This window comes from Littorina saxatilis, unplaced genomic scaffold (assembly GCF_037325665.1).
Source record: "Littorina saxatilis isolate snail1 unplaced genomic scaffold, US_GU_Lsax_2.0 scaffold_613, whole genome shotgun sequence".
Classification (NCBI taxonomy): Eukaryota; Metazoa; Mollusca; class Gastropoda; order Littorinimorpha; family Littorinidae; genus Littorina; species Littorina saxatilis.
Genome location: NW_027126134.1, coordinates 1 through 12,500, shown reverse-complemented (window position 1 = coordinate 12,500; position 12,500 = coordinate 1).

Below are 12,500 nucleotides of genomic sequence, written 5' to 3'. Positions count from 1 at the left end.
GAAACGACCCTGTTACCCATGTCAGAGGACGGTGGGTTATAGAAACTCGAAAATACGACATGCTTCCCCCGAAATCGGGGTATGCTGAAGTCGAACGCTGAAGGGGTATGCTGCCTGAATGGCGGGGTAAAAACGGTCATTCACTTACAAACCCACTCGTGCGAAAACATGAGTAAACGTGGGAGTTTCAGCCCATGAACAAAGAAGAAGAAGAAGAAGAAGAAGAAGAAGAAGAAGAAGTTTACGGTACTAGGGGAAGAGCCCCTGATATGGGCCGGTTCTGATAACATCTAGCGGTACTAGGGCGCTCAAATAATTCCATTTTATTCCATCCAGTTGCCACATCTGGATAGCGTGCATAGTTACGGGTGCACAAAGCACAAACAACGTTAGGCTTTTAAACGTTTGCACATTTCTGGCAGCGTTCATGCTAAATTTGACGCGTAAACCGGCTTAGTTTCTGTTCACAGGCACAGCTGCTGTTAACACAATTAAGTTGCTGTCATTCATAATTCCGCCGTGGATTCCTACAACTCTCCGTTTGATTTGCACAAGGGAAGTACTAAAGTAAGGAAATGAACTCAGCAACGGGTGTATATGTTTATTCTGATCGGATCCCCGGTGACTCAGCGGATAGTAAAGAGCAATCACTGTGGATGGCGAGTCTGAAATTCGAGGAAAGAGGGGAAAACAAGTCAGAGCATCGTTGCTGTAGTGGATTTTCTGGTGGGTGCAATTATGGTAATCAGGTGAAACCAGAGAGTTCCATGATGTTTATTCATAGTGTACAATTCGTAAAAACAGATTTCAGAAATAGTATGTCGGTGAGTATGCAAACGAATTAAGGGAAGAAAGGGCTTTTGAAGTAAATTCAATAATTAATGAATGAATGATCAAAAACAGGAATAAAATGAATGCAACGCAACATTAAAAACATGAGTAAGTAACTGCATAACTAACTACCTAACTGAGTCATTAACGAACTAACAACTACCTACTTACCTGCCTATCTATCAACCTACCTACCTACCTACCCACCTAACTTACTCACTCACGAACTCACGAACTCACGAACTCAATCACTCACCAACAAACTCACCAACGTAATACATTCTACTCCGATTTCGGGGGATGTATGCTTGATGTTTTCGTGTTTATATAACCAACCAAACTCGAGGGGTCGAACATAGAAAACAAGATCTTTTCCGTGCGTTCTTGGTCTTGTGCTTGCGTTTACACACACAAGGGGGACGAGACATTAGCTGAATTGCACATACGATCATCTGGGAGATCGACAAATCTCCAACCTTTACTCACCAGGCGCGGCTGGGATGCGAACATTCAACCTTCCATATGAGAGGCCGACGACAAAACCATTAAGCTATTGCGCCCGTAACAAAGGTCCATGTCGTGTGTGTGTGTGTGTGTGTGTGTGTGTGTGTGTGTGTGTGTGTGTATGTGTGTGGGCGTGCTACTGTTTTGTGTGTAAAGAAAAGGAGTGACAAAATATGAAAAATAAATGTTGATGACACACACACACACACACACACACACACACACACACACACATACTAACACACACACACACCCACACACACACACACACACACATACTAACACACACACACACACACATACTAACACACACACACACATACACACACGCATACACACACACACACACACATACACACACACATACACACACATCCATACACCCACACTCACACACACACACGCACACATACACACACACACACACACACACACCCACTTTGTATCTGTCCCTCTTTAATTCATTTATATTTCTGAAGTTGACAATGACATTGAAACGCATACACAAATGTCGCGCAAGTTCATTACCACCGATCGTAGGTGTGATGAGAAGTATCAAACAGCAAAGTGGGAGCGATGTGTGTGCAATTGTTACTGGGAGTGTTCCTTTCTGTGCGTACTTTCAATTAGTGCTAACATCAATCTTGCATACTTCCTTTCTGTCTGTGACTGTGATTGTGTGTGTGAGTGTGTGTGCGTGCGTGCGTGTGTGTGTGTGTGTGTGTGTGTGTGTGTGTGTGTGTGTGTGTGTGTGCGTGCGTGCGTGTTAGCGGGCATGCGCGCGGGTGTTTGTGAATGTTTGTGCATGTATGTATATGTATATGTGCTTTGTGTTTGCCCTGAACCCCTTTTAATCAAGTCAGGTTCATATTTCAACATACATCTGCAGTACAGTAGAACCCCCTGTTTACGACTTTGAAAAAACCTTGAAAATTAGGTCGTAAAAAGGGGGGGTCTTAAAAGGGGGGTTTCAGTTTTGGCCGGTCGGTCATGAATTTGGTTGCAGTGTATGTACTGTCATGTTTACACACAAGCACACAGTTGCAGTTTACTGTCATATCAAAACACACACACACCCAAACACATTACAGCAGAACAACTTGAAGTCAAATTTCAAAGAAAATTTACTCATGGCGTAATGCTCGCTCCCCGCTGAGTGAAGCACATTTGACATTGTGGCGCAACCAGTAAAATCCGAATGTCCTAACTCGATAGAAAGCATAACGACTTTTCTCCCGAATCATCTTTCCGCTCATATGAATGATTCGTCGCCTTGCATCGCTAAACTTGACCACGATCGTTGAGGTCTTCGTACAGGCTCCTCTCTTTGCGTACTTTCGCTTCGCTATCCTTCTCACCATCTAGATAACACCGAGTCATTATCCTTGACGACACACAGGATTTTCGTATTCCCGACTCCCAAGGAAGTCGCCGCGGATTGCCACTTCGCTCGATTAGCGATTACTTTATTAGCTCTCTACTCAAGAGTCGGCGCTTTTCTTTTTCTTTCGCGAATCTTCGTTTGTCAACAAGACAGTCGTCGTGACAAGATAGCGTGCAGAAAAAACCCAGATGTATCAGGATCTCGCGCGCGCGAGATTTCGTTTTTATTTCTTCTCGCGATAGTTGGAGGAGCGAGAGCCGCCATGTTGTGTTTTCGTCTGCTCGAAATATGCGCAAAAGTCGTAAATTATCCCAAAAAGCTCGGTCGTAAGTCGCGTTTTGGGTCATTATCCTTGACGATACACAGGATTTGCGTCTTCCCGACTCCTAAGGAAGTCGCCGCGGATTCTATCGTCTGCGAGATTTAGTTTTTTTTCGTCTCGCGATAGTTCGAGGAGCAAGAGCCGCCATGTATTGTTTTCGTCTGCTCGACTACAAATGCGCGAAAGTCGTAATTCATCCCCAAAAGCTCGGTCGTAAGTCGCGTTTTGGGGTGAGTCGTTCACTGGGGGTTCATTATATAGTAGAATGCATCCGTGGTAGCAAAATCGGTCGTAAAAAGGGGGGGTCGCTAAGGGGGAGTTCTACTGTAACTGAACTCTATTTTGACCAACTTCACTTGACAAAATATTTCTTGCACTTACATTTCACGTGTGCATTACATAATTATATGTACACATATTTAATCAGACAGACAGAAAGATCGATGGATGTCTATATAGCGGAGAGATAGACTACCAACCTCCGCCATCACCCCCCACCCCCCGCCCAGTCTGCATGTCTACGTCTGTCTCTGTATGTCTGTGTTTGAAGAATAAAATCGGCATTGTGTGAACGTGTTTTACCGCTTATTGATGTCCATTCGCGCGATTTTGGTCATGGATATCTATATCTTTGTTTTTCTTTGTTCGCCACGTCCTAGTCAATCTATATCTCTGTCAATATATTTCTGTATCTGTGCTCCTGTGTGTGTGTGCTTAACCTGTTGTGACCAAGTCCACCTGACCAATACTTACTGGCACGTTGTCCGGCTGAGCACGTGCGGTAAATGTACTTACACGATTGGGGTCAAGCCTCCAGACTTGGGTTGTCCAGCTGAATAATATAATTAGCACCTCTTTACACTGATCGATGCAATTAATACAAGGGAGCGGGGGTTGGGGTAGGGGAAGTCTTTGATGAATGTTATGAGAAGACGGGGGAAGGGGGGCGTAGGGGGAGGGAAAAGGGAAATGAGATTGAGAGAGAGAAAAGGCGGGTGAGAGTGAGAGGGGGAGACAGACTAAGAGAGGGGGGAGGGCAGGGAGAGAGAGAGAGAGAGAGAGAGAGAGAGAGAGAGAGAGAGAGAGAGGAGAGAGAGAGAGAGAGATGGAGGGAGGTGGGCTAGAGAAAAGAAAGAAATAACGAGGAAAAGAACTAATGAGAGAGAGAGACAGTCACACAGACAGACACACAGGCACAGACACACATGTACAGACACACACACACACACACACACACACACACACACACGCACACACACACACACACACACACACATACACACACACACACACACACACACACACACGCGCACACACACACTACCAGAGATGACACTCAGACAAGAAATTCAGTTGATCCCAGGATCAACACGGGCTGAAACATTGACAATATCAAAGAAACAGGAAGTTGTACACCTGTTGGCACAGGTAAACAAAATAATAGTGTTGATGTGTCCTGTTAAATTGTCTTTTCGGCGTTTGTACATAAATGGGAGATAACAACTATCGCAATATCAAGGAAGAAGATTGTTGTGAAAGTAATGCAATAATGAATAAGAGCTCAATAATGAATAAGACCTATTGGCTTAACAGAAAGGAAGAAGGCTACTCTACCTTTATGGAAGTGATGCAATAATACTGGTATTGGTGACAGAAATATGTTTTCCACCAAGAAACCGATCGATCAACCAAGGAACCAAAAGACAGAGCGAGCGATAGACGTTGCAACAGGTAGGAATGGTATTGTTTTTGGTCTGAATGAGCGTCATACAGTGGCATGTCACAGTGTAGAAGGGAAAGTAGTAAAAGTAGTTATAAATAGAAATAAATGAAATCAAAGTGTATGATGCAAATAACTTTATTTAAAATTATCACTGAGTCACAAAATAATAAAGCAAGAAATAATACAGTGTTAGTGAAACTGTTGTAAATGGCAAAATGCTGTTGCCATGAATACACATTTGAATGCTAGTAATGTAGCACCAATATATGACCCATTGTCACACTTAAACGAAGCTCTGGCTGACTTTGTTGAGGATGTGGCCAGGTTTCCTGGGAGGGCAGTAGTCAATGTAAAAGACTATTTCTTTGAAAAAACATATACCATCTAAAGAATGGAAGTAGACTTGATCCGACAACATTTGTGTTGGCCATTGTACCAATCATGAAGTACACGATTTTTTGCAGTCACTGTCTTTTCCCCAGTAAATTTTCGAGTCAGGCGGACCTTTGACCCAGTACATTTCCCGGTAACAGCCATGCAATTCCAGGAAGCGCTGTTGTGTTGAGGCCTTGTTAAGGTTAATTTTTTTCCAAAAAATACTTGTTGAAGTTATTATTATTATTATTATTATTATTATCATATTATGTTGAAGTAACACGCCGTACAAGCCGTTACGCTGAATGCGTGGAGGTGTCGGGGGCGGGGGGGGGGGGGGGTGGAGAGAGAGTTGACTGTGATATCTATGAGGCCCTGTAAGCGTTACAGACGGTTTCGGTTTCGAAGGAAGGGAGACAAACCACAGCACGTCTTCCACAGGTTGGTTTCTTCCCTTCTAGTGCAGGAATAAAAAATATTCATACGCAAATTGTTAGCAGATGTTAAGATTTTAAGTACAACAATGTTAAAATAGATGAATTTTTTCACATAAAAAATACACATGTTATTGTTTGTTTGAAAGACCCTGGTAAAAATAGACAACAAACTTTCAAGTTTGAAAAGAAAGTACTTTTTGTGTTGTCCGTTTGTGATAAAGTTCACCTGTGCTCTACAATGTCTCCCAAACTGACGACTACATTTTGTACTCATTTACATTGTACAGTGAAGGGTTCGACAGTGGTAGTCTATGAACTCATACACATGTTTTTGTTAGAATTCAAATTCTTGTGACACACTTCTTCTTGTTCATTTCCTGTGCCTGTGATTTGTTTGAGCACATTGTGAGGTATTTGACCACAGACTACAAACGGAAACAAAGAACGAAAAACAAAAATAAAAACATGCACCAGCAATCACAGTCTAGTGCCCTCCAAAGAACACTCGCTGGGGAAAATCAAATTACAAAACTTCGAAAGCACTCACGAGAAACGCGCAAATTCGCAATCACTCCATGTTCTTTTAAAAAACGCTGGCGCTGGACCCGAGTACTCTTCAGACTGGCTCGCTCCCCCAGTATGAAAGTTTTTGTCTTGTGCACGTGGATTTAAAAAAAAAAATATATATTTATTTTACACAATTAAAAAAATTATTAGAGTAAAATAAAACATGAAAACGTTCATAATAAACAATAGTAAAAACAAGAATTAAAAATAAAAAATAAAAATAAACCGCCCATGCCGGGAATCGAACCCGGATCACTTTGGCCATAGACGAATCGCTTTCCACCCGGATCACTTGGATTAGAAAAAAAAAAAAAAATTATTTATTTTACACAATTAAAAAAATTATTAGAGTAAAATAAAACATTAAAACGTTCATAATAAACAATAGTAAACAAGAATTTAAAAAAAAAACCAAATAGACCGCCCATGCCGGGAATCGAACCCGGATCACTTTGGCCATAGACGGACGTGCTACGACAACTTTACTAGAGTTGTGCACCTTAAATCACTGTGTGTATCTGTCGCTCTCTGTCTTTCAGTCTCACCGAGACCACACACTGCATTGTAGTTTCTTTGCCGAGACCAACGGCGACTTCCTGTCACGTGGTACATACGTCACAGAAATCCCCCATGAACAAAAATTTCTCCACCTGCAAGCTACTTACCCGACGCCAAAGACGAGCCGCTCGGGCGGCCCGCCAATAAGGCCTATCACATCAGATTGTAAAACCAGCGGCGGGGATAATTGCATAATTGCAGGCTACTTTCCATCCCAGACACATGGTCACACAATGACAGCTGTCGTCTACCTCAGTGTGTGTTTCTTTCGACCGCTATTCAAGTTGTGCTGGCCCACCCAACTTTGAGCGCTTACAGGCTGTCCCTCTATGACGAATTACGGAAATTACTCTGTCAGTTTTTAATATTTAGTCTGGTTTTAAAATTGACGAATAACCGAGACGAGGGTCGTGGTGTGTGTGTGTGTGTGTGTGTGTGTGTGTGTGTGTGTGTGTGTGTTTGTGTGTGTGTGTGTGTGTGAGTGTGTGTGTGTGTGTGTGTGTGTGTGTGTGTGTGTGTGTGTGTGTAGAGCGATTCAGAGAAAACTACTGGACCGATCTTTATGAAATTTCACATGAGAGTTGCTGGGTATGATATCCCCAGATTTTTTTTTCTTTTTTCCGATGAATGTCTTTGATGACGTCATATGCGGCTGTTTGTGAAAGTTGATGAAGCACTGTCACGCCATAATTTTTCAATAAAATGATTGAAACTTTGGTCAAGCAATCTTCGACAAAGTCCGGACTATTGGATTGAATGTCAGCTCGGCAGCCTACAAATTAGTTAATAAGTTTTCATATTAAAGTTGTCATTAAAATCGAACTTTTACTAACACATTTAAAAATAATTGTTTCGTACGTATTCCTTAGTTTCTCCTGAATTCAAAAACATATACAAAGTAAATGTTCTCAGAATTACAAAAAATAGGTCAAGTAAGTACTGCGTTTGCAAGCTACGGGCGGCGACGTAAGTGGCCCGGCTCGGTCTTTGGGCGTGGTTAGTCGAGACTATCTAATTAATATAATCTCGGCGTTGAGTGTTTGTTGGTGTTAATCTTTTTCTTTGACACCGACAGCTTGACTGAATGCTTTTACGCGACTTGTTTATTGGTTGTGGTGGACCTACTTGACAAGACTTGGAAACATTAAGTCAAATGAAACGTGACTTCTTCACACGTTGTCGCTCGATCTGAGCACGCGATCACTGACGTCCGCAGGAGATTGTCAGCCCCGATGTGCGTACTTTTGAACGAAGAGAGCGTTATATGAAGCGGACAGTGCCGAGAGCACAGATCGGAGCTCACCCTCACTGGGATGCAGGGCTCCCCAACGTGCGCGTCCCTGCGTCCTATACGCACTAGAAGCCGAAATCACGTACTGGAAGTTCATGGAGGGGGTCCCGGGACGCACTAAACCTACACAGAGCGGGTCCCGGGACGCACTTTACCTACACAGAGCGGGTCCCGGGACGCACTAAACCTACACAGAGCGGGTCCCGGGACGCACTAAACCTACACAGAGCGGGTCCCGGGACGCACTTTACCTACACAGAGCGGGTCCCGGGACGCACTAAACCTACAAAGAGCGGGTCCTGGGACGCACTTTACCTATAAAGAGCGGGTCCAGGGACGCACTTTACCTATAAAGAGCGGGTCCAGGGACGCACTTTACCTATAAAGAGCGGGTCCTGGGACGCACTTTACCTATAAAGAGCGGGTCCAGGGACGCACTGTACCTATAAAGAGCGGGTCCTGGGACGCACTTTACCTATAAAGAGCGGGTCCTGGGACGCACTTTACCTATAAAGAGCGGGTCCAGGGACGCACTAAATTTCCGTTGCCGTATAATCTTTTCAAACTGTAATCGTCAGATTAGTCAAAGTGCAAGCACACATTATGCCAGTTTCCCGCGGGCACAAAGTGTGGAGGGCCCCAAAGGGGGGGTATCATCACGATCACGGGAAGGGAAATTTTAGCTTTCACGATCACAGTTACCTTGATTTTTGTTTTCACGATCACAAACACCTTGACGAATAGAGGATCATAAAGTGATACAGCTGTGAAAAATGTACGTTGAAAATAAAATGGTTTGCAATAATGCCCATCACGATCACGAAAACAAATGACGATCACGATCACGAGACTTGATTTTTTTGTCATCACGGATCACGGGCAAAGTCCCATCACGATCACAGAAATGGAAATTTCGGCAATCACGGTCACAGAAAGGTCAAAAAACGCCAATCACGATCACGATTTTAAACCCTTTGGGGCCCTCAGTGTGCGTGTATTGCATTTGACAAAGATTAGTTGAAGTGTCCTTCTCGAATATTCTGGTAATACAAAAAATCCACTGACTTCATATCATATTATTCGCGATCACAATGCGTTATATGTACACAGGGAGTTTAGGAACCCGGGCCTCTTGGGACCCTCTAAAACTCCGCTCAGGGGGTCCCTGGACCCTCTAAACATGAAAAGTGGGGGTCCTGGGACCCGCTAGGACCGGCGTCCGAGGGGAGCCCTGCTGGGATGTCAGTCGTTCGCATGATTTAACTGGCACTGATTGCTGTGGCTTTGTGCAGAGACACGCCGTTTCCAGGTGGGTGACTAGTATTGTCACGTGAAGTATGGTGGGTGACTAGTATTGTCACGTGAAGTATGGTGGGTGACTAGTATTGTCACGTGAAGTATGGTGGGTGACTAGTATTGTCACGTGAAGCTTGACTCAGTGTTTCTATGCAACACAAGGGTAAGCAACTTTTCCACAAGCTGTCAAAACACGACAGAGTTATTTCCGAACAACTCGAAGTAGAGCGAGAGAGAGAGAGAGAGAGAGAGAGAGAGAGAGAGAGAGAGAGAGAGAGAGAGAGAGAGAGAGAGAGAGAGAGAGAGAGAGAGAGAGAGAGAGAGCGATTAAGACAGAAACAGACAGCCGGAGAACCAGACAAACATACAGACAAGTAGAGCGAAAGACAAGCTAATACAGACATACAGAGACAGTGAAATACAGCAAGCAATGAAATTAGCGACAAAGTGAGAGACGTGGGGGGGGGGGGGGGGGGAATGATCGAGGTTTTAAAATCAGATAAAGTGTAACACAGCAGACTGTAAAACCAGCGGTGTGGATAATGGCAATGTTGGTACAGTCAATCACTGACCGGGTCGCAGTCAGTGCGGATGAGGGATTTAGCTTATCTTGGAGTTAGTGTAACAGACATGTCTTATTGTTAGGGTCGACTGAGAAGTAAATGCGTGATTGAAGTACTGGGTTGTGTGTGTGTGTGTGTGTGTGTGTGTGTGTGTGTGTGTGTGTGTGTGTGTGTGTGTGTCTGTGTGTGTGTGTGTGCGTGTGTGTGTGTGTGTGTGTGTGTGTGTGTGTGTGACGGTGTGAGTATGTGTGCGTGTGTATGTGTGTGTGTGTGTGTGCAGTGTGTGTGTGTGTGTGTGTGTGTGTGTCTGTGTCTGTGTGTGTGTGTGTCTGTGTGTGTGTGTGTGTGTGTGTGTGTGCGTGTGTGTGTGTGTATGTGTGTGCGCGTGCGTGTGTGTGTGTGTGTGTGTGTGTGTGTGAGTGTGTGTGTGTGTGTGTGTGTGTGTGTGTGTGTGTGTGTGTGTGTGTGCGCGAAAACGCAGACTAAACTAGAAACAAAATCAGACAGCCATAGATGCAGACAGACAGTGAGATAGTACCCTTATAATCGTTCCTTTTTTCAATATCACAGACTTTCCCCCCAGGGGCCAATGACATAGTCAGACGCACACACTTATAGATGATAAATCATGCACCCTTGTCTCTCCATCTTATAGCGTAACTTCCTGATGCAACTGTCACACACGAGATTGGAACCCCGCGTAGTGAGGAATCGAGTTTTGTTCCTACCAATCAGCCATTCCCCCCTCCGCCAACGCCCCCTTCCCTCCCATACACACACACATGAATAATGTATAGAAGAATGCAGAAAAAACCATTGTGACAGCGCGTGAGAGTGATAGATAAAAAGACCAAACGATACTGTACTCACGTGGAAACGAAGAAGACAAAACGAACAACAGCGACGTTTCGACCATTAACAAAGCAGCACAAGTCGCGTAAGGCGAAATTACTACATTTAGTCAAGCTGTCAAACTCATCTTTTCTTTATTTGGTGTTTAACGTCGTTTTCAACCACGAAGGTTATATCGCGACGAGGGAAAGGGGGGAGATGGGATAGGGGAAAGGGGGGAGATGGGATAGAGCCACTTGTTAAGTGTTTCTTGTTCACAAAAGCACTAATCAAAAAATTGCTCCAGGGGCTTGCAACGTAGTACAATATATGACCTTACTGGGAGAATGCAAGTTTCCAGTACAAAGGACTAAACATTTCTTACATACTGCTTGACTAAAATCTTTACAAACATTGACTATATTCTATACAAGAACCACTTAACAAGGGTAATAAGTGAAGAATTTTATGGGTGAGAAAAGGAAAGTAAAAGGACTTTGGGGAGGCAGAAATAGAGAAGAAACAAGAAAAAGATCCTAATTAGGTTCACGGCATCGAGAGTGATGCGACCTTCTCTCAGAGGTTAGTAGAGAAGGCTCCCCCATCCACCACCCGGGGGACTCGCCTCTACGCCAATTAGGGGGCGCGAGGTAAAGTCAAACTCACAGAATGAAACTGAACGCACTGCATTTTTTCACAATGACCGTGGTTTGCCGCTCGTGCACAACGCAGTGAAACTGACGAGCCTGTTTAGCGCGGTAGTGGTTTCGCTGTGCTGCATAGCACGCTTTTCTGTACCTCTCTTCGTTATAACTTTCTGAGCGTGTTTTTAATCCAAACATATCATATCTATATGTTTTTGGAATAAGATGAAATTGTTTTTGAATTGATTTCGGAAATTTAATTTTGAGCATCATTTTTACTTTTTTTTATTTTACAGAGCTTGTGTTTAATCCGAATATAACATATTTTTATGTTTTTGGAATCAGAAAATGATGAAGAATAAGATGAACGTAATTTTAGATCGTTTTATGAAAACAAAAATTAATTAAAATTTTCAGATTTTTATTGACCAAAGTCATTAATTAATTGTTTAGCCACCAAGCTGAAATGCAATACCAAAGTCCGGCCTTCGTCGAAGATTACCTTACACAAATTTCAATCAATTTGATTGAAAAATAAGGGTGTGACAGTGCCGCCTCAACTTTTACAAAAAGCCAGATATGACGTCACCAAAGACAATTATCGAAAAAAAGAAAAAAAAGTCTGGGGATATCATACCCAGGAACTCTCATGTAAAATTTCATAAAGATCGGTCCAGTAGTTTACTCTGAATCGCTCTACACACGCACACACACACACACACACACACACACACACACACACACACACACACACACACACACACACACACACACACACATACACACACACACGCACACACACATATATACACCACGACCCTCGTCTCGATTCCCCCTCTATGTTAAAACATTTAGTCAAAACTTGACTAAATGTAAACAAGTCGCGTAAGGCGAAATAACAACATTTAGTCAAGCTGTCGAACTCACAGAATGAAACTGAACGCACTGCTTTTTTCCCTAAGATCGCATACTCGTAGTTTCGTCAGTCCACCGCTCGTGGCAAAGGCAGTGAAATCGACAGCCAGAATAGTGCGGTAATGGTTGCTATGAGCAGGATAACACGCTTTTCTGTATCTCTATTCTTTTTAGCGTACTACGTTTGTTTTTAATCCAAACATATCATATCTATATGTTTTTGGAATCAGGGACCGACAAGAAATAAGATGAAATAGTT